This window comes from Lygodium microphyllum, chromosome 18 (assembly GCF_053477565.2).
Source record: "Lygodium microphyllum isolate KBCC chromosome 18, Lygodium_microphyllum_v1.1.10, whole genome shotgun sequence".
NCBI classification, from domain to species: Eukaryota; Viridiplantae; Streptophyta; class Polypodiopsida; order Schizaeales; family Lygodiaceae; genus Lygodium; species Lygodium microphyllum.
In genome coordinates this window covers 11886745-11912392 of record NC_141152.1, presented here as the reverse complement: position 1 = coordinate 11912392, position 25648 = coordinate 11886745, and positions in this window count along the sequence as shown.

The window sequence follows — 25648 nt, the reverse complement described above, 5'->3', positions numbered from 1 at the left end:
AAGGCTTTATGAGCATAGTTCTTGATGAACTTCAACGTAGGTTTTATACGAGTTAGCCCTAAATTGTCAATCATTAAAGCTTGGTTCCGTTGCATCATTATAGTTTTAGCGCTAGGGAAAAGAAATGATCATTAAAATCTTTTAGCTGCATAGAAGGAAAAGTCTATGAATCGCATATTTGCATGGAATGTTATGTCTTGGAATTATTTACATCTCTTAAGAAAAGGATTTGCATCTCTTCTAAGGAAAGATCACCTCTTGTCGCAAGCCAATTAGATCAGTTAGGTAATTCGTTGTAAGGGTGTAACTCAAATAATGACCACTTCAATGCGCTAGCTAGAGCTAAGCCACGTTAAAATTCTGCTTAGTATCGCACTCGAAAAATCGACTTGATAATTATGACCTCAAAGGTCCTACCCACATTCACAGAATGTTAGGGTTAGTTAGACGCCCATACAATAACGATCTAGGGTTTTTACCCTAGGGTAAATTGGCCTAATACTAGACTTTCGATCGAGTTTAGAAACCCTAGGGCCAAACGTTGTCGGCCTAGTATGGTTAGGGTTGGGGTTGGGTCAAGAGGACTCCAAACCCTACATCTTGACTAAACATATTTCTTGACCAAGGAACGCCGTTTGATGGGAGAAATGATCCCACAAGTTAGGTGCGACACTTGTCTCGTGCAACAAGTTGCAAAGTTGCATGGTTTGTGTTTAAATCACAAGATAGATTTGCCACTCCTTGGAACAAGGTTGGTAGGTCCTAAGTACAAGTTAATTTGCCACTCCTTGGAACAAGATAGATTTGTGTTTAAATCACAAGATATATTTGCCACTCCTTGGAACAAGGTTGGTAGGCCCTAAGTACAAGTTAATTTGCAAGAGGATGAGTATTCATCCTGCTACATCACCCTTCCTTGGGTTGATTTGCCAAGTTAGGGAAGTTATGTATTGCCTAGCAAGAAATTGACCAATCAAGTTGGGGCGACGAGGTTGCCCATGATTTACTGTCTTAGTTTAAGGAACCTAACTAAGGTGTTTGTTAATTTGGGTTAACAGGGCATAAACCCTAACCCAAGGATAAAAGGATAAACAAACAACAAACCCTTGGGGATCTTGCCAAGTCACAATTGACCCCGGATCGAATGCTGGATGCATTCGGAGAGAAAAAATTCACACCTTAGCAGTTGGCCAAGTAAACGACCACTGGATTGATTGTGTTTGTATAAGTTAGGAGCACTGTTTGTACTTCTTTGCTCAAGGAACTAAAGATGGAAATATAATTAATGCTTCAGGTTGAAGGCCTGGAGGGAGAGGCAGCATACCAACTGTCTATCTGACCCTATGCAAGGGGGTTGTTAGCCGCGCCGGGTACGTGGAACGAACCCGTCGCGAGAGGTCTCTCCATGGGTGCTACTTGGAGCAGGAGGAAACTTAGGTGCCATGGGGGCTCTGGCCGTAAATCCCTTGCCTCCGGGTCCTGTACAAGAGGTCGACGTGACTCAGGATTGGATCTCGAGGCCCGCATACTAGACTACGGGCGGAAACTTGGATTAGTAATCCCTGAGGATTGCTGGATTGCCTTCGGGCAGATTATGGATTAGCCTTCAGGCGGATTATGGAATAGCCTTCGGGCTTGATTATATGATGTATTCCAAAGACTGATAAATAAGATCAATTGTTGGAAAGGAACTTGTTTGACATTGTTTTTCTATGTCAGTGCTTAAGTTACGTGAAGGAACCAATGCCTAATTGGCTAATTAAGGAAGCTATTTTTGCATGTCAAACTAAATGTGATAGGTAATTAGATAACTAAAGCAACCCTGAGGAAAGTGCGATGGATATGGCCATGGGTCTGTCCTATGGATGGGTGGTTCTAATTGGCCGAAAACTTTTCTCAAAGAAGTTGACAGCAAGGTAACGATGACCTAGAATCTAGGAAGCTAAAGTCCCGATTTGTGCTATTTTAGGGGAATGGAATCGGACTATGCCTTATGGGGAGAGAGGTCGAGCTTTTGCATCCCTCTCGTTTCCCGTTCTCCTTGAACCAAGTGCAGCATGAATCCGCTTCGATCCTGACGTTTCTACATAAAGTAGTTCGACGCTAGTTACTCTCTAGGAACTTGACCATTAGGGAAACCCTGATTCAGGTCGATCCTAAGTGGGAACGGCCGGAATGCTTCTGCTTCATGGCAGACTCGGGAAGACCTAGATCGCAAACCCCGTGTAATTCCGTGGGAGTGCCGGGCGACGCTTTCTGGACTCTCTTCCTGATGGGTTGCTAAGACATGTCCTACGAGTGAACAGGTGGACACGTTACAATGGGGTTACTATTTCAACTAGAAACAGGAAAGCATCAGGGAGGTCTAGATCATCTTGCTTCTCTTCTTCAATCTAAGGGGCATGTGATAGATAATTGGTCAAAATATGGGAACGATTGGGCTTGGTAACCACTTCAAAGTCAAAATCCTAGAATAGGACTAACCACTACATTATTCTACCTTTTACATCGGTTTTTTTCATCAAGAAGGATAGTGCCTCATGGTCCACATAAAACTTGAAGTGTATCGACTACAGGGAGTGTCAAATCTTCTCCAAGGCAAACATTATTGCAAGGCACTCTAACTCTATCACTGTATAGTTCCTTTCCTAATTAGTAATGAGCTTATGGCTTGCATAATAGATGGACTAATCCAACTTTGAGGAGCCTTTTTGGCATAAGATGTTCCTAAGCCTTCTATAGATGCATCAATGTGCACATGTAACTTCTTTGTCCAATAAAGAGGTTCTAGGATGAGTTCCTCAATAAGATACTACTTCATAGTGTTTTTGAAGACATCTTTGCAATCATCTATCCAAATAAACTCTGCATCTTTCCTCAAGAGCTTATGTAGGGGTGACATTTTTCTTGCAAAATGGGTGATGAACCGCCTATAGTAGCCCACATGGCTAAGAAATCCCCTTAATTGTTTGAGGTTGGTTGGTATTGTTAGAGTTACAATCTTCTCAATCATGGCAGGGTCTATTGCTATCCCTTGTGCATAGACAATTTGACCTAGAAGAACTCTTGAAGAGACTCCAAATATGTATTTTTCAAGGTTAAGGGAGATCTTATACTCCCAACATTAGTCAAAGCATTGCTCCAAGTGTCTCTAATGCTTATGAATTAGTCTAAAGACACAAAATTCATCCAAGTATACCTCAATGAAATCATGCATGTGATTTTGGAATGCGGCCATCATGACTCGCTGGAAGGTAGTAGTGGTGTTACTACAGAGTCCAAACAACATCACTCTGTAGGCATAGGTACCCCATTCTATTGTGAAGGTTGTCTTGGATTGATCATCTTCTACTATCTAAACTTGGTTTTACCCTCCAAATCCATCCAATAAGGAATAAAACTCATTTCCATCCACTATATCGGACAGTTAGTCTATGAAAGGGATAGGGAAATCAGCTTTCTTTGTCTTGGAGTTCAACTTTCTGAAGTCCACACATGTTCGCAGTTTTCCATTCTTCTTGGATATTGCCATGATGGGTGAGACCCATTCACTATATTGGCCACTAGATAGATGAACTTAGCTTCTAGAAGCTTCAACAACTCTACTCTCAGTAGGACAAAGTAATTTGGATTCATGTGCCTCTATCGTTGCCTTATAAGCTTGGCATCAAGCTCAAGTTCAATGTGATGCTAACACATTGTGGAATTGATCCCCTTCATGTCTTTATATGACCATGCAAACATGTCTAAATTCTCCTTTAATAAGTCACGCAGGCAGGACCAACATCTCCTCTTTTGGGAGACCACTACTCACCTTGAGGTGATGCTCAATGCCATCTTCATCCACAAAAGTTAATTGATTTTCACCTTCCACTTCATGGATGAAGGTCCACAAATTGCTTCTAGTTATAGATCCAACTCCTTCGAGGGGATGGCCTCCTTCCCGGATGCTTTGCTGAAAGCAACTTCTTCCTTCCATGGGAACTCAATTAGCTCTTTGGGATGTTTAAATGGTATCAAGGTTGTTTTGGATTTTGTTTGAGAGTTTTTTACCTCTTAACTTAAGACTCATCTTCTGAGAATGCATCTAGGAATGTCAATAACATGAACTATTTGAGTTCTGTTCAGGCTGCAGAATTGGTACTTGTTGGCAAGGTGCATCATCATTGTCCTTTCTTGAGAAGGGTAAACTAGGTAGATAAGATCCACTGCTAAAGAATGCTTATTTTTCTTGATCCATTTCTTATAAATTCTTTGCACATAATGTGATTTATTTACCGGTCCAAAGGGTACCATAGTCATTCTGTCCCATAGCATAGGATCTTTAGCTTCTATAACCTCTGGAACTTCCTCCTCTCATTGGTATACTCTTTTGGTTGGATAGCTTCTCCTATGTTGCGTTCATTATCTTTATCTTGACTTTCATCATTGTTCTCTTCACACTCTATCTTTGCCTCTACAAGGGAACATGCTCTCTTTTGGATCTTTTGCTTTTGCTTCTACTTCTATATTTGCATCTGCTTCTGAATCTGTGAAGCTCCAAGAGAAACACCAAGAAAAATGGAGAATCTACTACAAGAAAATCTATCTTATATCATCAACAAGAATGTTTTTCATATTTTAATCAACCAGAAGAAGAAAAACAACACCAATCTTCTTAAATCTTTACAGAGCATCATATAACAATTCTCCCATGGATTTATCACAACAAAAATTCAATACTTTCATTGTATTCTTCATTAGAAGAACAAGAGAACACAAAGGAATGGTCCACTTTGAATGGAAAATCATCACATAGTATTCATCTTCAATAGTTTCATAGTCTTCATAATCTCTCTCTTGATCTCTCACTTATAGATACATTGCTTTTCATACAAAATTGGCTGTCTCTCACTCTCTATCTCTCTCACACATACTCTCTCACAATAATACATTGGAATAATCAATAATAATCCTCCATAACCACTCTTTGGTCATGGATACCCCTCCCAAGAGGTATGTCTAATATGAAGGGTCACAAGAGCCACTACATTGTCCTTTCATAGCTTAACAATGTCACTGTCACTTTAGTCTTCACTTGAGTCTTTAGCAGCTACTTCTACCTCTTCTTTGAGATATTTTTAACTTATATTCATCTCTTTCCAAGATTGGAAAACTTCACCAAGCTACACATTCATCCCATAGAACATTTACAAAGGCATACTGAGCAAAAACAGAGGCTCTATAGAAGCTCAATAGAGGCTTAATAGAAAGGTTCTATTAAAGAATAATTCAATGTCCACTATTGTTGACGGAGGATATCACTGTTATACCCAGGAGTATCCATTACTAATTATGGATGAAGATTAATATAGTTAGATGGAGATGGTAAGGAAATAGGAGGGGAATAGTGAAGAGTTAGGTAAGATAAATCATAAAATGAAGATATTTGAAGGGATAATGATGATGGGAAAAAAGGAAAAGAAAGTAAAATTTATTGAAGGGATTATGCTAGAAAAATAGAGGGAATAGATGGGACAATATGAGTAGGTTCCTTAGGAGTAGGTGAAGATAAAATGGGCAAATAGTAAAAACTGGAATTTGAGGGAAAATTATAGGGGTAAAAGATGAAAGAGGGATACTATCTAGATTAGAAGTGAGGATAGCAATATATAAGGGTAATCGATAAGAAGTTAGGGAATAAGATAGGATATCATGAGGATCATATTGGTAGATGGAACATTGAAAATCAAAAGTTGAAAAGAAATTCTCAATGAACAAGGGATTTTAGCAATATGGTTCAACACTTGGGATTGCAATGGCTAGATATCCAACTTATGAAAAACACTTCGTCGATGGCGAGGATCTAGCCACTTATGCATGGCTGCCTAGATTTACTTGTACTTATTGCATGTATACATGTACATTGCAAGCGGTGGTCACCCATCACGATCTTTTATTCTTTATTCTTTCTATAACAATAGACTAAGGAAAGACATGTCACAATGTGACAGTTGGAGTTTCATAAATAGCAGCTAACTGAGATTTACAAAAGGTGTTGACATGAGTTTATACAGTTCAGACATGGAGGGACGTATCCCCACACTTAAAATCCTTAACGAACCGAATTAGGACAATCAACAAGAGCCTATATAGTGTGTAATGAAGCATTCTACCAAGAAAAGAAATCTAACTATAAACTGAAATAGACATAAAATAACAAGAGAAATATTGCACCAAGACATCTCGCCATGTATTAATGATGAGAGCTCCAAAAATACATGACAGCCATGGTGGCTAATGCTTCATCTAGCAAGAAGGAAGCTAGCATCAAGAAAGTAAACAACAAAACTTAGTGAATGAGTCCAAAGATATCTTCTCCTAGCCTCTTGCCTTCTTTATCCTAACCCCTCATTTCCAAAGTTAAGGGCACATTTACATAGGCAAGGGCTGAATTTACAGGGCTAGAAATTACTAGGTATGGAATTAGCATGATTCCAAAGTACAAAAATATCAAAGTATTTTTCCTTCATGACAAACCATCCCATCCTAAGATGGTCTTGTCCTCAAAGCCAAGGATAAATGGACCAAATCCATGCCAAGGATGATAGTAAGCATGCCCATGTAGCTCCGATATGATAGGAAAGCACTTTTCATGAAAGAGAGACCTTTATGTATACCAAATTGTGAGTATACTGGTTGTTGTCCACACAGGGATGATTAACAAAAACTATCATAACTTTTGATAGAGTGGTCCAAATGACACATATGAGGTATAGAAATGAAGTTTACAATCCCTAGTATCACCCTATAATGTCAAAATCAATTTTTGATAAAGTCAAGATAGTTTTATTGCCGACAGTAATATCTCACAGCAAGCTGTCCCTCCATAGTCCATGCACAGTCTGTCATGTATCATCCTGTAACAACCAAGGAAAACCATTCACATAAGTGGATGGTTGCCAAGAAGATTCTTCTATAGGTAGACTCTTCCACTTAATGAGGTACTCAGTAAGAGTACGATTTCTGAGCACTTTTTCTCTCTTTCCAATAATGCTTTCAGGTTCATATATGACAAGTCCTGCTTCATCCACTGGTGGCAACTCTTCCAATACCCGCACATCAGGTCCAACATATTTCTTAAGCTGTGAAACATGAAATACATCATGTATTCTAGTGGAGGAAGGTAGTTGGATCTTATAAGCAAGCTCTCCAACTTTGTCCACTATCAAATATGGTCCATAAAATTTGTGAGCAAGCTTAGTGTTCCCACCCTTCAATGAAGCATACTGTGTCTTGCGTACTTTAAGAAACACCCAATCTCTAGTTTTGAAATCCAAATGTCTTCCCTTCTCATTGGAATAAGCTTTCATTACTTCTTGTGCTTTCCTTATTTTGTCCTTACATTGTCTCATGAGCATCTCCATCCTTTCCAACTCTTCCTTTGTTTGGGGGTTAATATCTTCATGAAACAAAACTGATGGAATTTGAACTTTGTACCCATAAAGTGGTTCAAATTGGGACATACCTATGCTCATGTGATACGTGTTGTTATAGCAAAATTCAGCAAGGTGGATCCAACAATCCCATAAAGCTTGTGTGTCATGACAATAATGCCTAAGGTACACTTCCATGAAGTGATTGACTCTCTTCATTTACCCATCAATTTGGGTTTGATATGCTCTACTAGGAGTGAGAAAAGTACCCATAGAAGAGAATAGATTTTTCCAAAAGTTGCTCATGAATTTTGTATCTCTATCTGATACTATTCTCATTGGCATACCATGCAGCTTGAGCACACCTTTCATAAATTTCTCAGCCACTTGCCTTGCTAAATATTGTATTTTGGTTGGAATAAAGTGGGCTGATTTAGTCAATCTATCAACAATCACATAGATACCATTCCATCCATGACTAGTAGTAGGTAATCCCGTTATAAAGTCCATGGAAATGTCGGTCCATTTGCCTGTAGGAATAGGTAAAGGCTAAAGGAGTCCGGCTGGTAATACGGTGGAATCCTTATTTTGTTGGCACTCTAAACACTTAGATATATGCTCCTTGACGTCCTTCCATAAACCCTTCCAATAAAAACTTTTATGGACCTTGTCAAAGGTCTTGAAAAGACCCAAATGACCAACCATTGGTGATGAGTGCATCTCATGAAGCACTTTCAGCTTGAATTTACTGTTAGGAACCAAGTACACTTTACCCTTCAACCATAAGAGTCCATTGCGCACTTTGAAATTTGGAAATTCTTCATCATGTCCTTGTTGTAATTTCTATAAAATCTGGACACCATGCTCATCCAGCACATATTCTTCTTAGATGTCGTTTATCCAATCCTCATAATTTGTAGACACTGTAGATAAATAGCATGCCCACATTTTGGTTATGCCTTTTGGTTTATCCAATGCTCCAACCACATTCCAATCTCTTATGAATAAGATACTTCAGCCTTTGCTATTTCGGATAGTTTTGGTGTTCTTTGATGACATTTTGATCTATTGCAAGAACAAAGAGGATCATTTACAGCATGTAAAAGAGGTTTTTGATATATTGAGGAAGCACAAACTATTTGCCAAGGCAACTAAGTGTTCATTCATGACAAAGGAAGTTGAATACTTGGGTCATATAGTGGGAGAAGGTGGAATCAAAGTGGATCCTAAGAAGGTGCAATGCATCAAAGAATGGCCTACTCCAACTAATGCCACTTCTTTAAGAGGCTTTCTTGGGTTATCATCCTTTTTATGGTAGGTTTATAAAGAATTATGCTCATGTTGCAACTCCTCTTACCGATCGGTTGAAAAAAGAAGCCTTCTTTTTGGACAAAATCGCTGACAAGAGCTTTAATGAGGCGAAGCAATTGCTTATTTCAACACCAATACTAGTTTTCCCTGATTTTTCCAATACTTTTACCGTCTACATGAATGCTAGTGGTAGAGGTTTAGGGGCTGTTTTGGTTCAGGAGCATGGTGTCATTGCATTTGAGAGCAGAAAAATTGATGATAAAGAGAGGGAGATGCATGTGTATGAGCAAGAGATGCTTGCTATTCTACATGCGATCAAGAAATGGCATCATTATCTCTATGGAACACATTTTAAAGTCAAAAGTGATCATAGGCTGTTGAGGTATTTTCTCTCATAGCCCAACCTTTCTCCCAAGCAAAAGAGATGGTTAGCTACCTTGCAGTCATATGATTTTGAAATAGCATATATAACTGGAAAGGATAACATTGTGGCTGATGGTATTTTCTCTCATAGCCCAACCTTTCTCCCAAGCAAAAGAGATGGTTAGCTACCTTGCAGCCATATGATTTTGAAATAGCATACATAGCTGGAAAGGATAACATTGTGGCTGATACGTTACCTCTTCCCTTTCCACTTTGGAGAGGCGATATGGTGGTTTGTTAATAGGCTTGGTGTTGGGCAGCAAGTCTATAGGATGATCCACTTCTCTTTTGGGAGGAAGGGAAGTAGGTGGCTAAAAAATATCATCATAATCCTTCAGCAACTTGCAAAGACATGGATCTATGTCATTGGTAGGAGGAGAGGGCTGATCCTCATCAATCTTCGAAAGAAGAATAGTGAACATGCATGCCTTTGCATTTATCTCTTTTTTTTTCTTCTTGGGGCTAATCACCTCCATTTTCTTCTTCTCAACACCATGTAGAGTTACTTACTATCCACACCATTGAAATTCCATTTTCAGCTTGTTAAGATCCATAGTAAATCTGCCCAAAGATTTCAGCCAATTGCAGGCAAGTATAATGTCAATGGGACCCATTTCTAATGCGATCAAACTCAATGATGTAGTACACAATGGAGATAGACTAATAGGAATATTTGGGCAGCATTGATTGCTATTTTCAAAGTCCCCATTTGCCACTTGGATTTTGAGGGAAGAAGGCATATCATGTGTATTCAATTTCAGCCCATTGAGTGATTTGGAATTGATGAAGCTATGTGTGCTGCCCGTATCAATGAGTATGTGAGCGGTCCTTCCCTTGATATGGCCTTTGAGGCGTAGGGTATTGTCCCCTCTTGAACCACTCCATGCATCATTTGATATGGAACATAGGGAAGGATGTAAATTAGTCCAAGAATCATCCATGTAATAATCACCCGGATCAAAAAGGAAAGCCATCCATTGGGTCATAAAACTCATCATGGCTACTCTCTTCATTTTCATGCATTTCTTCTTGAGTAGTAGAGCCTTCAAGCTATGCAAGACTCCCCTCAATAGGTTCAGCATCAGAATCATCTTCATAAATCATGCTAACCTTCAAATTCTTAGTCTTACACTTGGACTTATGGTCGAGTGACCATTTCTCCCCGCACTTGAAGCATAGTCCTTTGGCATACATTTCTCTGAGCTTGTCATTAGACACATGCTTGCCTTGGATAGGGGCTAACATTTTGGCACTAATATCAGTCCTTTTTCCATCAAACTTATTTTCAGCATTAGATCTGAAATTGCTGCCCTGCTTTGGTCCATAAATAGTGCGGAAAGTTGATATCTTGCTGTAGGTATTGCTATGAACATTTATTGGCTTCCCACCATGCTGAAAATCAATCCTTACATGCCCATAATGGCCTCATGTCTTTGGGGACTATGTAGGCTGAAATAAATGCCATGTTTTTGGCTAGAAACTCTTGTATTTCTATCCATAATGCTCACCCAATTGAATGGCAGCTTGCAAAGATGTAGGCTTCATGGCTCCAACTTTGGATGATAAGGTAGACTCCAAACCAAATATATACTTGCTCAGTTTGGCACTATCGGAGACTCCATGAACATACATTGAGAGGTTTAAAAAGTGGTTTCAATGCTCTCTAACCAAGAGACCATGTTGCTCAAGGGCGTACCATTTCTTTTCTAAGCGCTCTTTTTCAATGGGAGAGACGAAAACTTCAATCATAGCATTCTTTAGTGCTTCCCAAGATAAGAAGTCATGCCCAATTCTTGTCACATATCTCCACCAAGTATATGCATAGCCTTCTAAATGAAGGGCTGCAAACTTCATTTTGGCATTTTCGGGCCTTGGATCAAGGGAAAAGTACATCTCTAGTTTGTCAAACCACTCCTCCAACTCCATGGGTGAAGGATTCTCTCCTTTGAAATTTGAAATGACAATTTTCTCTTACTCTTTCTCATATTGAGGTGGCTGCCCATTATAGTGCTGCTGTCCATTATGGTGTTGCTGTCCAAAAGAGTTACCAATTGAACCTTGCCTAGGGAATTCATTATTCCAAGTTCCTTGTGCATATGGGGTTTGTTGTCCATATTGTATACCATAACCTTGTGGTTGGAAATAATGTCCTTGAGGCTGAAAATGAGTGTTGCCCATATTGGAAGGTTGTCCATGGTACCCTTGATGTTGTCCATGCATAGGAATATTAAATGGTGGTTGATGCACACTATTTTGTTGAGGCCAACCATGATTGGATAAGGTACTTGGTCTATGTGGGAGACTTCACTCAACTGCCAAGACCCACGGACTGTTTATTGCTTCAAGTGTTTCAAGCCGAGCACTAATGGCCACCTCTCACATAGCCGATGTGCCATCCATATCTACGGGTATAGTAAGCTTACCTCCATGCCATTCAAGTTATCTCCTCTCCCGCGCACTCCGATAGCTCCACGATCCAAGTGCAAGCTTCAAGCAAGCTCCATCCTCAAGATCCACGCTCCAAGCTCCATCACCGCGAGCAAGAGAAGAGAAGAGAAGAGAAGAGAAGAGAAGAGAAGAGAAGAGAAGAGAAGAGAAGAGAAGAGAAGAGAGGAGAAGATGGAGAGCTTCTCCTCCTCGGTCCCTCACCCTCATGCACTCACTCCCTCACACTCTCACACTCCCTCTCTCAAGCACAAGCTCAAGCAAGCAAGAACAAGAAGAAGAAGAAGAGGAGGAGAGCCACTTTTGGCCACACACAAGAATGAGCTTCTCATTCACTTTTCAACTTTATATACAAAACTCTAAATCCCTTTTGGGCGGTCTTCCCCTTTTCCCTTTTTTACATGGCCGGCCATAGCCTAGGCCCTTTTCCCATTGTCCCTCTATCTTCCTAGCTTCCTTTCCACCACCCGTCTATAGTTACAAATTGCACGGATGAGAGCCCGGCGCTCCTTGAATTAAACCATGATGCCCTTGCGCCCTTTTATAAAAGTTTTGACTTGCGCTTTTCCTTGTGTGCCTTTGTCTTCCATTTCTCTTTGCCTTAGCCTTGTCTTTGTCTTCTGTTTTAGCTTTCTGGATTTTCCACCGCTGGCACTCTGTTACAAGATTTCAAGGTGCGCCTTTGTATTTTAAAATGCACCTTTTTCCTTTTGCATTTGCCTTGGGCTTTTAAAGGTTGCCCCTACTCTTTTGGCCTTTTCTCCTCTTCTTTCTTCTGTCGGGCTACCTTTTTTCCGCCTTTGCCCTGCATCTTTTTTATTTCCTTTCGCTTTCTTCGTGTTGGGGTTAACATTACCCCCCTCCTAGATGAGTGCCAGTCCCATGGCACTCTTCGTCGAAGATAGCATGTAGAGCTTGCACCGTAGACGTGGGTGGAAGGGACTGTGGTGGTTTGCCTTGGGGGAGTTCTGATGTTGGTATAGATGAAGGTCGTTGGTGGCACTGTGCTGTTCTGATTGGCTGGTGATATGATAGTTGTAGGTGGCAATAGGGCTCTTTTTGTTGGGAATGGCCACTCATAGTTGGCACGGGGGTTGGTGTTCGTGGGATGCTCATGGTGGATTTTTCTCGTGATGATTCTCTGGTGGTTTGCATGATGAAGTAAAGGACAAGAGTTCAAAGTTGAGCGTTGATGTAGGGCTGACGGCGCTTTCATTGGAGTCTTTAATACCTGCAATTGGAAAACCTCTCAAGTGGTCTCTCCCTAAGAGGTAGTTCTAGTCTTCTTAGCGTGCACTAGATATATTTTGATTAGTTTGGGAGACAGGTCGAACTCTAAGCAATCCTAGAGTATTGTCCTGCACTTGAGGACCCAAACTGTGTATAGACTTTGGTGCAGATATTATGTGAGTGCACGTGCATACTTAGATATTACGTAGGTAGAAGACTACGAGCTGGTTTTGCATGACGTCGTGTGGATGAAGCAAAGTGGTGCATGATGGAAAGAAGTACAGGTGAAGGTGGGTGCAACATCCTGTGCATTGTGATTGCACGACATAGCAGGATAGAACACTGGGATAGTGTACTATCCTTAGGTGGTAGACATTAGGCCTGTGTGATGAGGATAGTGTAGTTCATGGCCATTCAGGCGGTGCATACCCCAATTGATTGCCATGGTTTCAAGGCAGATTGTAAAAGGAAATTGTGTGAATGGGTCAGGGTGACAGGTCTAACCATAGGTCCGACAACTCCGTAGGTCTGTACTACCCTTGATGTGCCCTGAACTATTGTGGGGGGTGCTAGGGGGCTAGGGGACTAGGGGCGGAGCCAGCCGACCAAGGGCACTAGACGCACTTAATTTGAGGGCCTCTAGGTGCGGTGTTGTGATTGTGGGTGCTTTTTATTTTTTAGTTCTTTTGTTTTCTCCTCTTTTCTTTTCTTTCCGTCCCTTTTTTTTTTTGGCCTCAGTACAACCATTTCAATATGCGGAGGCTATGAGCCTTTCAATGGGTCGGGACATGTCAAGCCTCGGAGGCTCAGGAAATGGATATGACCGTGATGATTTTGCCCTAGCCTCATTGTTAGGGGAGCCGTTGTTGCGATATTGGTGCGATTGCGGTGACACCCATCATGAGCTCACTGTAGAGCTTGGCCCAAGAAGAGAGTGTAGCCCATGACTATGCTTTGGTTCATGTGATGTGGGAACTCGCAAGGGTGATTTTTTGCATTCAACAGTGTAGCTTTGTTGCGGTTCTTTGTGTGGTTGGTGGTCTTGCGGTGGCCTGGCCGTTGAACACGTTTGCACAAAGACCTGTCTCATCCTGCATCCACTTGTCACTTCGTGAGAGTATATGCTTGCTTATGTTAAGTACGTCGAACAAATGCAATCATGTTAAGACATAAATTTTCAGAATGCTATGATGTCTATTGCGATGCCTATTCCATTGCTTGTTAAGGTCGCATACATTAACGAGAGGTAAAAGAAGTGTGTACAAGTGGGGATCTTGCCCCTTTACTCATCAAAAGACAAAAAGTTATGGCATGATGACTTGTCAAGCTACTTGTACATCACAGGGGCTTAGTCAATTTGTACTAGGTGGGGTGAGTCCAGTTGGTTAGGCGACTGGGGCGATGCTGGTGCGGGACTCCCATGAGGTTGGGCAGGAAACATGTCGGCCGAGACATGAATGGTGTAGTCCCAGGCCGCCATCGTTTCCAAAATGCCTTTAAACAATTCATTAAATTCTGCCCTGTCCCGAGCCGCCCTTTCTTTTCGTGAGCACTTGGTGCCCGAGCGTACGTTGGGGGTATGTGCAACTGGTGTTGCCACATGCTGCACATTTCTTTGACTCTCGACTTTCTTGGCCCGAGGATTCTTCGGCCTTCGTCCGGGACGGTGTCGCTTAGGACCTCGTTTCTTCGCATACCTTTTGAGGGTGGGCACGTAGCGGACCGGCGGAGGGGTATGTGCCGCATGTTCCCGTCGTCCGCGGAGAGTGTCTCTACAAGCCAGCTGCCCTAGGTTTTCCATGTTTTTCTTGTAGGGGGACCTACAATATGCAATTCAAGGGTTAGGCCTTGATACGGAATAAGACCGTTTGCATGGGATGGATTATAGTGTGGGTTATCAAATGCATATGACTGGAAGAGGCAGGGTGGGATGTGCTATGCTCATTGTAGCGGGATGGCCCCCATGATGATGTTGACCTAGCCTCCCACCATTAGCAGATCTTGGCTCACGCCGAGTTACATCGGCTGGTGGTCATGGATTTGGGCAGGGCTCATCCTCGGAAGGATAGACTAGAAAGGGAAAGGTGTATAGAAAGGGACTGCACCCCGCTTACATCATCAGAGATGTTGGTTAGGGATTTCCATGGTGGCAATGTGGGGTGCATGTCCTTCTCCTGGAAGGGGAAATGGTCATGTGAGAGGGGGACCAGACGAGCCTAGCATGTTGGCCCCAACTCTTCTGTCTGCGCTTGACTATTATTGCTTGTGTGTGTTGATAGTGTCTACATAGGGTGACAAAAGTTATTGTTTATTTATATACATATCCATGGATCCATGTCGCTTTATGAGGATAAAAACCAGCTATAGAACTCCAGATTGTACTGGAGCATGGCACACGCATCCAATACTCGTGATAGCTTACTCAACACTGATAGATATTTTGCAACATCGAGTAGCATGGAACCTTGTCCGAGTCCACTGGCAACATGTAGCTCCTCCTCAGTGAGAACCTTATCGAACAGCGAGTCCTTTTGGCTAGGTGCAGCTAAGTCTGTACCCCAAATGGCAGTCAGCACTCACTCGAAGGGAGGTTGGTGCCACATAGGTGGGATCTCTTTGAGACCACCATTTGGCCAGTCGCTCCTCCGAGACTGGCTCTTAGTTCGGTCATTGCAATGCGGTTTCACACCAACGCTGTTCAAATTGACTTCGGCCCTCTAATAGTCGCTTTAGTTGCTCTATCTCTAAGAGATTTGGTTGGCAGAGCACATCATTGAACGTGATAGTTAAGCGCAGTTCGTCGGCTTCCTTGCCAGAGATGAGTCGCATGCATTCATACAGGAGCCTGTTATAGTGCTCGTCAAGATGTTCTTGCTCTTCCCAGGAGAAGGGAAATGGCGAGTATTCTACGAGCTGCTCTTTAGGGAATGCGCGAATGTCTGGCAGGACATTGACACGTGCGAACACTTTGAGCTTAGCATCCAACTCCGTCAAGCGCTCTGTGACACTTCTATATTCAGCGAGGGCTTGCTCGGTTGCTATCTCATGCAAGGTTCTAGGGGTTTGCATGGGCTTTAGGGCAGCTGGGGGCTCATGCCTAGACGTGCAAGTTTGGCCAATGCTAGGATTTCTTATGCTTTTGGGGTTTCCATGTTTTTCTTGAGGCTTCATTATTGCATCATGGTTCTCCTTGGATGTGACCGGTATAGGTTTGTCACCCTGTTGTGATGGCGCCATATCCACTCTTGATTGATTAATGCAAGTTCTATTGTCGGTGGATTGAGCGTTGCAAGTAGCCATTGGTGGTAACGACTGCTTTGATTTTTCAGAGCACACGGAGGTGTCTGAGGTTTCACCTCTATTCGAAGAGGCATCAATGGGTTCCTTGGTGGATGGACTCGTTGCTTTATTCATCAGCTCTCCAACGCTCTTCATCTCAACGTTCTTGGGGTCCTCAACCACCTACAATTGTTGTTGTTTTCGATGTTTTCTCCTCTTTTTCTTGGTCAGTGAAGGTGCAACCCTCAACGACTCAGGACCCTGGACTAGGTCAACCATTGATGTGCTTGGTTTGGCCTCAGCATCTCCTTTCTCTAGTGTGTCCTCATGGGACATAGCCATGGCCCACTGACTAGTCTCGCCAGGTTGTGAGGGTACAACTGTGTTACTTTTGGGAGAGTCTAGCTCTTCAGCCGATTCCCATGTGTTTAACTCCTTTGGCCTAGGCTTTAGGCACTTTGGGGGTGCTGGAGTTGTTAAGGAAGTTGGTTGTGACATTTCCTTCACAGGTAAACTGCTAAGGATACACTCCGCAAGGGGCCTTGTCACAGCCAAGGGCTGTGACTGCTGTGATCCCTGATTGGAAGTAGTAGCGGCTAATCCAATGGACTGGCTACTCTCGGTGGATAGCTGTGTCAAGTCTCTAGGGCGACTGAAGGTGGTCGCGTCTTTCATTGTCCTTTGAGCATTCATTTGTGTAGATTGAGCATGAGTTGATCTGGTTACATTGAGTTGCACATGCATATCCTTGGGCTGAGAGCTACGGCTAGTGTCACGTCCCCCTTCTTGAATATTTGGAAGCTTTGATGGAGATAGAGATTAGGAGTGAGCATCCGCCATTGACGACCGCTGTTGTGCTTCCTGTGTCCGTTTGGAAAAAGAGGATGTAGGAGATCTAGGACTCGTAGGTGGACTTGGCACTGGCTGAATGATTTGCTCGAGGCTTTCAGACGATTGTGCCATTTGCTTTGTTGAGAAATCAGCCTTGCCATGAGCAATGTTGTGCCTATGATGCATGTTGTCCTCTTGGAAAATCAAAGGCTCTTTGGGCACTAATGGCTTTTGTGCACGCTCAATGGCTACATGTGAACGCTTTGGATATCCATCATTGCATTGTGCTGACCCTCCATCGATTCCTTCGTCTATAAGGCTTGGGCTTCTTTTGGGGCCTTCTATGATACTTGTAAGTCCAAAGCCCATCCTTGGCATTGTCTCTTCACCTTCTTGTTTCAAGTATGGCCTCACTCACTGGTTCTCATTCTTCGACCTGTGCTTGTATCAACTCTTCCAACAAGTCCTTGCTCTCATTAGTAGGCTTGACTGTTACGTCAGCATCTTCCTTGCCTTTCCCTCGAGGTTCGATGAGGTCACCCTTGCTAAAGGTTGCGACTATCCTCACACCCGGTAGTGCCAGGTGTATTCTCCGTGCTACATAGTCAGTCTCACATTTGGTCGCCCTTTTGAAGGGTCTTCTCAGGAGGGTTTCCTTTCCACAATTCTCGCTATTTGGAGGAACATAGGATAGGACTGGCAAGCTTTCTATTTCAATAGTTACAAGGATCCTGCACTTCCCTAGAAGTGCTTTGGGTGTTCCCCGTAAGGATTAAGAGTTGCATCAATCAGTTTGAGCTCTGGTTGGCCTAGTAGGGTCCATGATTCATAGGTCAAGATATTAAAATCTGCTCCTTCATTAATCAGAGTGTGGATAGTATGCTCTCTTTTCGTGGTGAGTTTGACCCTAAGATAAGCAAGTGGCACTATGTCTTCATCTTCCGGGTCTTGGTTTACAGCTTCAAGCCTTCTGATACATGCCTTTGAGTCCCTAACTACACAGTCATACATGGATTCCCTACTGAGGTCTTGGGTCGTCTGTGCAGTGCTGCTCAAGGTACATCTATCGTCAGGACTATCATGTCTAGTCATCCACACATTGATAGCTTGATGATGTTGCATTCTGCTTCGACTAGACACAGTTCGAACACAATGTGCATGTGTTCTTGCGGTGTGGCCTTTTTGCCCTTGATGGCTAGATTGGCCCATTGAGGTTCTAGGGTCTTTGTTGGTCTTTGCTTGGGTATGGGCTTCTGTTTGCTGCTTTGCAAGTGAAGATCTATGCTTGTGTAGAGCCATTACTACACTAGGGCCTAATCCGGAGGACCTGTTGCAGCGTGCGTTTTCTCTCCCACCTACTCGAGGGAGGTGCAGAGGGGGTAGTTAGTAGCGAGCCCCAGACCCCCTCTGCGGGGGTCTGCGGAGGGGGTAGTTAGTAGCGAGCCCCAGACCCCCTCTGCAGGGGTCTGGGGCTCGCTACTAACTACTTCAAGCTATCAAGTGGTTACTCCCTACGATTCCGTCTATTGAAGTGCCAGAATCGACTTCCGAGCGTCAGAGGGACTTTAGATAGTTTGCGCTTCCGGTCGAATCAGGTCAAATTTCTGAGAATTTGATCAAAATTTTTACTCGGCCCAGCTGGTCCAAATTGCAAGTTTGTCACCCTGTTGTGATGGCGCCATATCCACTCTTGATTGATTAATGCAAGTTCTATTGTCGGTGGATTGAGCGTTGCAAGTAGCCATTGGTGGTAACGACTGCTTTGATTTTTCAGAGCACACGGAGGTGTCTGAGGTTTCACCTCTATTCGAAGAGGCATCAATGGGTTCCTTGGTGGATGGACTCGTTGCTTTATTCATCAGCTCTCCAACGCTCTTCATCTCAACGTTCTTGGGGTCCTCAACCACCTACAATTGTTGTTGTTTTCGATGTTTTCTCCTCTTTTTCTTGGTCAGTGAAGGTGCAACCCTCAACGACTCAGGACCCTGGACTAGGTCAACCGTTGATGTGCTTGGTTTGGCCTCAGCATCTCCTTTCTCTAGTGTGTCCTCATGGGACATAGCCATGGCCCACTGACTAGCCTCGCCAGGTTGTGAGGGTACAACTGTGTTACTTTTGGGAGAGTCTAGCTCTTCAACCGATTCCCATGTGTTTAACTCCTTTGGCCTAGGCTTTAGGCACTTTGGGGGTGCTGGAGTTGTTAAGGAAGTTGGTTGTGACATTTCCTTCACAGGTAAACTGCTAAGGATACACTCCGCAAGGGGCCTTGTCACAGCCAAGGGCTGTGACTGCTGTGATCCCTGATTGGAAGTAGTAGCGGCTAATCCAATGGACTGGCTACTCTCGGTGGATAGCTGTGTCAAGTCTCTAGGGCGACTGAAGGTGGTCGCGTCTTTCATTGTCCTTTGAGCATTCATTTGTGTAGATTGAGCATGAGTTGATCTGGTTACATTGAGTTGCACATGCATATCCTTGGGCTGAGAGCTACGGCTAGTGTCACGTCCCCCTTCTTGAATATTTGGAAGCTTTGATGGAGATAGAGATTAGGAGTGAGCATCCGCCATTGACGACCGCTGTTGTGCTTCCTGTGTCCGTTTGGAAAAAGAGGATGTAGGAGATCTAGGACTCGTAGGTGGACTTGGCACTGGCTGAATGATTTGCTCGAGGCTTTCAGACGATTGTGCCATTTGCTTTGTTGAGCAATCAGCCTTGCCATGAGCAATGTTGTGCCTATGATGCATGTTGTCCTCTTGGAAAATCAAAGGCTCTTTGGGCACTAATGGCTTTTGTGCACGCTCAATGGCTACATGTGAACGCTTTGGATATCCATCATTGCATTGTGCTGACCCTCCATCGATTCCTTCGTCTATAAGGCTTGGGCTTCTTTTGGGGCCTTCTATGATACTTGTAAGTCCAAAGCCCATCCTTGGCATTGTCTCTTCACCTTCTTGTTTCAAGTATGGCCTCACTCACTGGTTCTCATTCTTCGACCTGTGCTTGTATCAACTCTTCCAACAAGTCCTTGCTCTCATTAGTAGGCTTGACTGTTACGTCAGCATCTTCCTTGCCTTTCCCTCGAGGTTCGATGAGGTCACCCTTGCTAAAGGTTGCGACTATCCTCACACCCGGTAGTGCCAGGTGTATTCTCCGTGCTACATAGTCAGTCTCACATTTGGTCGCCCTTTTGAAGGGTCTTCTCAGGAGGGTTTCCTTTCCACAATTCTCGCTATTTGGAGGAACATAGGATAGGACTGGCAAGCTTTCTATTTCAATAGTTACAAGGATCCTGCACTTCCCTAGAAGTGCTTCTGGGTGTTCCCCGTAAGGATTAAGAGTTGCATCAATCAGTTTGAGCTCTGGTTGGCCTAGTAGGGTCCATGATTCATAGGTCAAGATATTAAAATCTGCTCCTTCATTAATCAGAGTGTGGATAGTATGCTCTCTTTTCGTGGTGAGTTTGACCCTAAGATAAGCAAGTGGCACTATGTCTTCATCTTCCGGGTCTTGGTTTACAGCTTCAAGCCTTCTGATACATGCCTTTGAGTCCCTAACTACACAGTCATACATGGATTCCCTACTGAGGTCTTGGGTCGTCTGTGCAGTGCTGCTCAAGGTACATCTATCGTCAGGACTATCATGTCTAGTCATCCACACATTGATAGCTTGATGATGTTGCATTCTGCTTCGACTAGACACAGTTCGAACACAATGTGCATGTGTTCTTGCGGTGTGGCCTTTTTGCCCTTGATGGCTAGATTGGCCCATTGAGGTTCTAGGGTCTTTGTTGGTCTTTGCTTGGGTATGGGCTTCTGTTTGCTGCTTTGCAAGTGAAGATCTATGCTTGTGTAGAGCCATTACTACACTAGGGCCTAATCCGGAGGACCTGTTGCAGCGTGCGTTTTCTCTCCCACCTACTCGAGGGAGGTGCAGAGGGGGTAGTTAGTAGCGAGCCCCAGACCCCCTCTGCGGGGGTCTGCGGAGGGGGTAGTTAGTAGCGAGCCCCAGACCCCCTCTGCAGGGGTCTGGGGCTCGCTACTAACTACTTCAAGCTATCAAGTGGTTACTCCCTACGATTCCGTCTATTGAAGTGCCAGAATCGACTTCCGAGCGTCAGAGGGACTTTAGATAGTTTGCGCTTCCGGTCGAATCAGGTCAAATTTCTGAGAATTTGATCAAAATTTTTACTCGGCCCAGCTGGTCCAAATTGCAAGTTTGTCACCCTGTTGTGATGGCGCCATATCCACTCTTGATTGATTAATGCAAGTTCTATTGTCGGTGGATTGAGCGTTGCAAGTAGCCATTGGTGGTAACGACTGCTTTGATTTTTCAGAGCACACGGAGGTGTCTGAGGTTTCACCTCTATTCGAAGAGGCATCAATGGGTTCCTTGGTGGATGGACTCGTTGCTTTATTCATCAGCTCTCCAACGCTCTTCATCTCAACGTTCTTGGGGTCCTCAACCACCTACAATTGTTGTTGTTTTCGATGTTTTCTCCTCTTTTTCTTGGTCAGTGAAGGTGCAACCCTCAACGACTCAGGACCCTGGACTAGGTCAACCGTTGATGTGCTTGGTTTGGCCTCAGCATCTCCTTTCTCTAGTGTGTCCTCATGGGACATAGCCATGGCCCACTGACTAGCCTCGCCAGGTTGTGAGGGTACAACTGTGTTACTTTTGGGAGAGTCTAGCTCTTCAGCCGATTCCCATGTGTTTAACTCCTTTGGCCTAGGCTTTAGGCACTTTGGGGGTGCTGGAGTTGTTAAGGAAGTTGGTTGTGACATTTCCTTCACAGGTAAACTGCTAAGGATACACTCCGCAAGGGGCCTTGTCACAGCCAAGGGCTGTGACTGCTGTGATCCCTGATTGGAAGTAGTAGCGGCTAATCCAATGGACTGGCTACTCTCGGTGGATAGCTGTGTCAAGTCTCTAGGGCGACTGAAGGTGGTCGCGTCTTTCATTGTCCTTTGAGCATTCATTTGTGTAGATTGAGCATGAGTTGATCTGGTTACATTGAGTTGCACATGCATATCCTTGGGCTGAGAGCTACGGCTAGTGTCACGTCCCCCTTCTTGAATATTTGGAAGCTTTGATGGAGATAGAGATTAGGAGTGAGCATCCGCCATTGACGACCGCTGTTGTGCTTCCTGTGTCCGTTTGGAAAAAGAGGATGTAGGAGATCTAGGACTCGTAGGTGGACTTGGCACTGGCTGAATGATTTGCTCGAGGCTTTCAGACGATTGTGCCATTTGCTTTGTTGAGCAATCAGCCTTGCCATGAGCAATGTTGTGCCTATGATGCATGTTGTCCTCTTGGAAAATCAAAGGCTCTTTGGGCACTAATGGCTTTTGTGCACGCTCAATGGCTACATGTGAACGCTTTGGATATCCATCATTGCATTGTGCTGACCCTCCATCGATTCCTTCGTCTATAAGGCTTGGGCTTCTTTTGGGGCCTTCTATGATACTTGTAAGTCCAAAGCCCATCCTTGGCATTGTCTCTTCACCTTCTTGTTTCAAGTATGGCCTCACTCACTGGTTCTCATTCTTCGACCTGTGCTTGTATCAACTCTTCCAACAAGTCCTTGCTCTCATTAGTAGGCTTGACTGTTACGTCAGCATCTTCCTTGCCTTTCCCTCGAGGTTCGATGAGGTCACCCTTGCTAAAGGTTGCGACTATCCTCACACCCGGTAGTGCCAGGTGTATTCTCCGTGCTACATAGTCAGTCTCACATTTGGTCGCCCTTTTGAAGGGTCTTCTCAGGAGGGTTTCCTTTCCACAATTCTCGCTATTTGGAGGAACATAGGATAGGACTAGCAAGCTTTCTATTTCAATAGTTACAAGGATCCTGCACTTCCCTAGAAGTGCTTTGGGTGTTCCCCGTAAGGATTAAGAGTTGCATCAATCAGTTTGAGCTCTGGTTGGCCTAGTAGGGTCCATGATTCATAGGTCAAGATATTAAAATCTGCTCCTTCATTAATCAGAGTGTCGATAGTATGCTCTCTTTTCGTGGTGAGTTTGACCCTAAGATAAGCAAGTGGCACTATGTCTTCATCTTCCGGGTCTTGGTTTACAGCTTCAAGCCTTCTGATACATGCCTTTGAGTCCCTAACTACACAGTCATACATGGATTCCCTACTGAGGTCTTGGGTCGTCTGTGCAGTGCTGCTCAAGGTACATCTATCGTCAGGACTATCATGTCTAGTCATCCACACATTGATAGCTTGATGATGTTGCATTCTGCTTCGACTAGACACAGTTCGAACACAATGTGCATGTGTTCTTGCGGTGTGGCCTTTTTGCCCTTGATGGCTAGATTGGCCCATTGAGGTTCTAGGGTCTTTGTTGGTCTTTGCTTGGGTATGGGCTTCTGTTTGCTGCTTTGCAAGTGAAGATCTATGCGATTCCGTCTATTGAAGTGCCAGAATCGACTTCCGAGCGTCAGAGGGACTTTAGATAGTTTGCGCTTCCGGTCGAGTCAGGTCAAATTTCTGAGAATTTGATCAAAATTTTTACTCGGCCCAGCTGGTCCAAATTGCAGGTTTGTCACCCTGTTGTGATGGCGCCATATCCACTCTTGATTGATTAATGCAAGTTCTATTGTCGGTGGATTGAGCGTTGCAAGTAGCCATTGGTGGTAACGACTGCTTTGATTTTTCAGAGCACACGGAGGTGTCTGAGGTTTCACCTCTATTCGAAGAGGCGTCAATGGGTTCCTTGGTGGATGGACTCGTTGCTTTATTCATCAGCTCTCCAACGCTCTTCATCTCAACGTTCTCGGGGTCCTCAACCACCTACAATTGTTGTTGTTTTCGATGTTTTCTCCTCTTTTTCTTGGTCAGTGAAGGTGCAACCCTCAACGACTCAGGACCCTGGACTAGGTCAACCGTTGATGTGCTTGGTTTGGCCTCAGCATCTCCTTTCTCTAGTGTGTCCTCATGGGACATAGCCATGGCCCACTGACTAGCCTCGCCAGGTTGTGAGGGTACAACTGTGTTACTTTTGGGAGAGTCTAGCTCTTCAACCGATTCCCATGTGTTTAACTCCTTTGGCCTAGGCTTTAGGCACTTTGGGGGTGCTGGAGTTGTTAAGGAAGTTGGTTGTGACATTTCCTTCACAGGTAAACTGCTAAGGATACACTCCGCAAGGGGCCTTGTCACAGCCAAGGGCTGTGACTGCTGTGATCCCTGATTGGAAGTAGTAGCGGCTAATCCAATGGACTGGCTACTCTCGGTGGATAGCTGTGTCAAGTCTCTAGGGCGACTGAAGGTGGTCGCGTCTTTCATTGTCCTTTGAGCATTCATTTGTGTAGATTGAGCATGAGTTGATCTGGTTACATTGAGTTGCACATGCATATCCTTGGGCTGAGAGCTACGGCTAGTGTCACGTCCCCCTTCTTGAATATTTGGAAGCTTTGATGGAGATAGAGATTAGGAGTGAGCATCCGCCATTGACGACCGCTGTTGTGCTTCCTGTGTCCGTTTGGAAAAAGAGGATGTAGGAGATCTAGGACTCGTAGGTGGACTTGGCACTGGCTGAATGATTTGCTCGAGGCTTTCAGACGATTGTGCCATTTGCTTTGTTGAGCAATCAGCCTTGCCATGAGCAATGTTGTGCCTATGATGCATGTTGTCCTCTTGGAAAATCAAAGGCTCTTTGGGCACTAATGGCTTTTGTGCACGCTCAATGGCTACATGTGAACGCTTTGGATATCCATCATTGCATTGTGCTGACCCTCCATCGATTCCTTCGTCTATAAGGCTTGGGCTTCTTTTGGGGCCTTCTATGATACTTGTAAGTCCAAAGCCCATCCTTGGCATTGTCTCTTCACCTTCTTGTTTCAAGTATGGCCTCACTCACTGGTTCTCATTCTTCGACCTGTGCTTGTATCAACTCTTCCAACAAGTCCTTGCTCTCATTAGTAGGCTTGACTGTTACGTCAGCATCTTCCTTGCCTTTCCCTCGAGGTTCGATGAGGTCACCCTTGCTAAAGGTTGCGACTATCCTCACACCCGGTAGTGCCAGGTGTATTCTCCGTGCTACATAGTCAGTCTCACATTTGGTCGCCCTTTTGAAGGGTCTTCTCAGGAGGGTTTCCTTTCCACAATTCTCGCTATTTGGAGGAACATAGGATAGGACTGGCAAGCTTTCTATTTCAATAGTTACAAGGATCCTGCACTTCCCTAGAAGTGCTTCTGGGTGTTCCCCGTAAGGATTAAGAGTTGCATCAATCAGTTTGAGCTTTGGTTGGCCTAGTAGGGTCCATGATTCATAGGTCAAGATATTAAAATCTGCTCCTTCATTAATCAGAGTGTGGATAGTATGCTCTCTTTTCGTGGTGAGTTTGACCCTAAGATAAGCAAGTGGCACTATGTCTTCATCTTCCGGGTCTTGGTTTACAGCTTCAAGCCTTCTGATACATGCCTTTGAGTCCCTAACTACACAGTCATACATGGATTCCCTACTGAGGTCTTGGGTCGTCTGTGCAGTGCTGCTCAAGGTACATCTATCGTCAGGACTATCATGTCTAGTCATCCACACATTGATAGCTTGATGATGTTGCATTCTGCTTCGACTAGACACAGTTCGAACACAATGTGCATGTGTTCTTGCGGTGTGGCCTTTTTGCCCTTGATGGCTAGATTGGCCCATTGAGGTTCTAGGGTCTTTGTTGGTCTTTGCTTGGGTATGGGCTTCTGTTTGCTGCTTTGCAAGTGAAG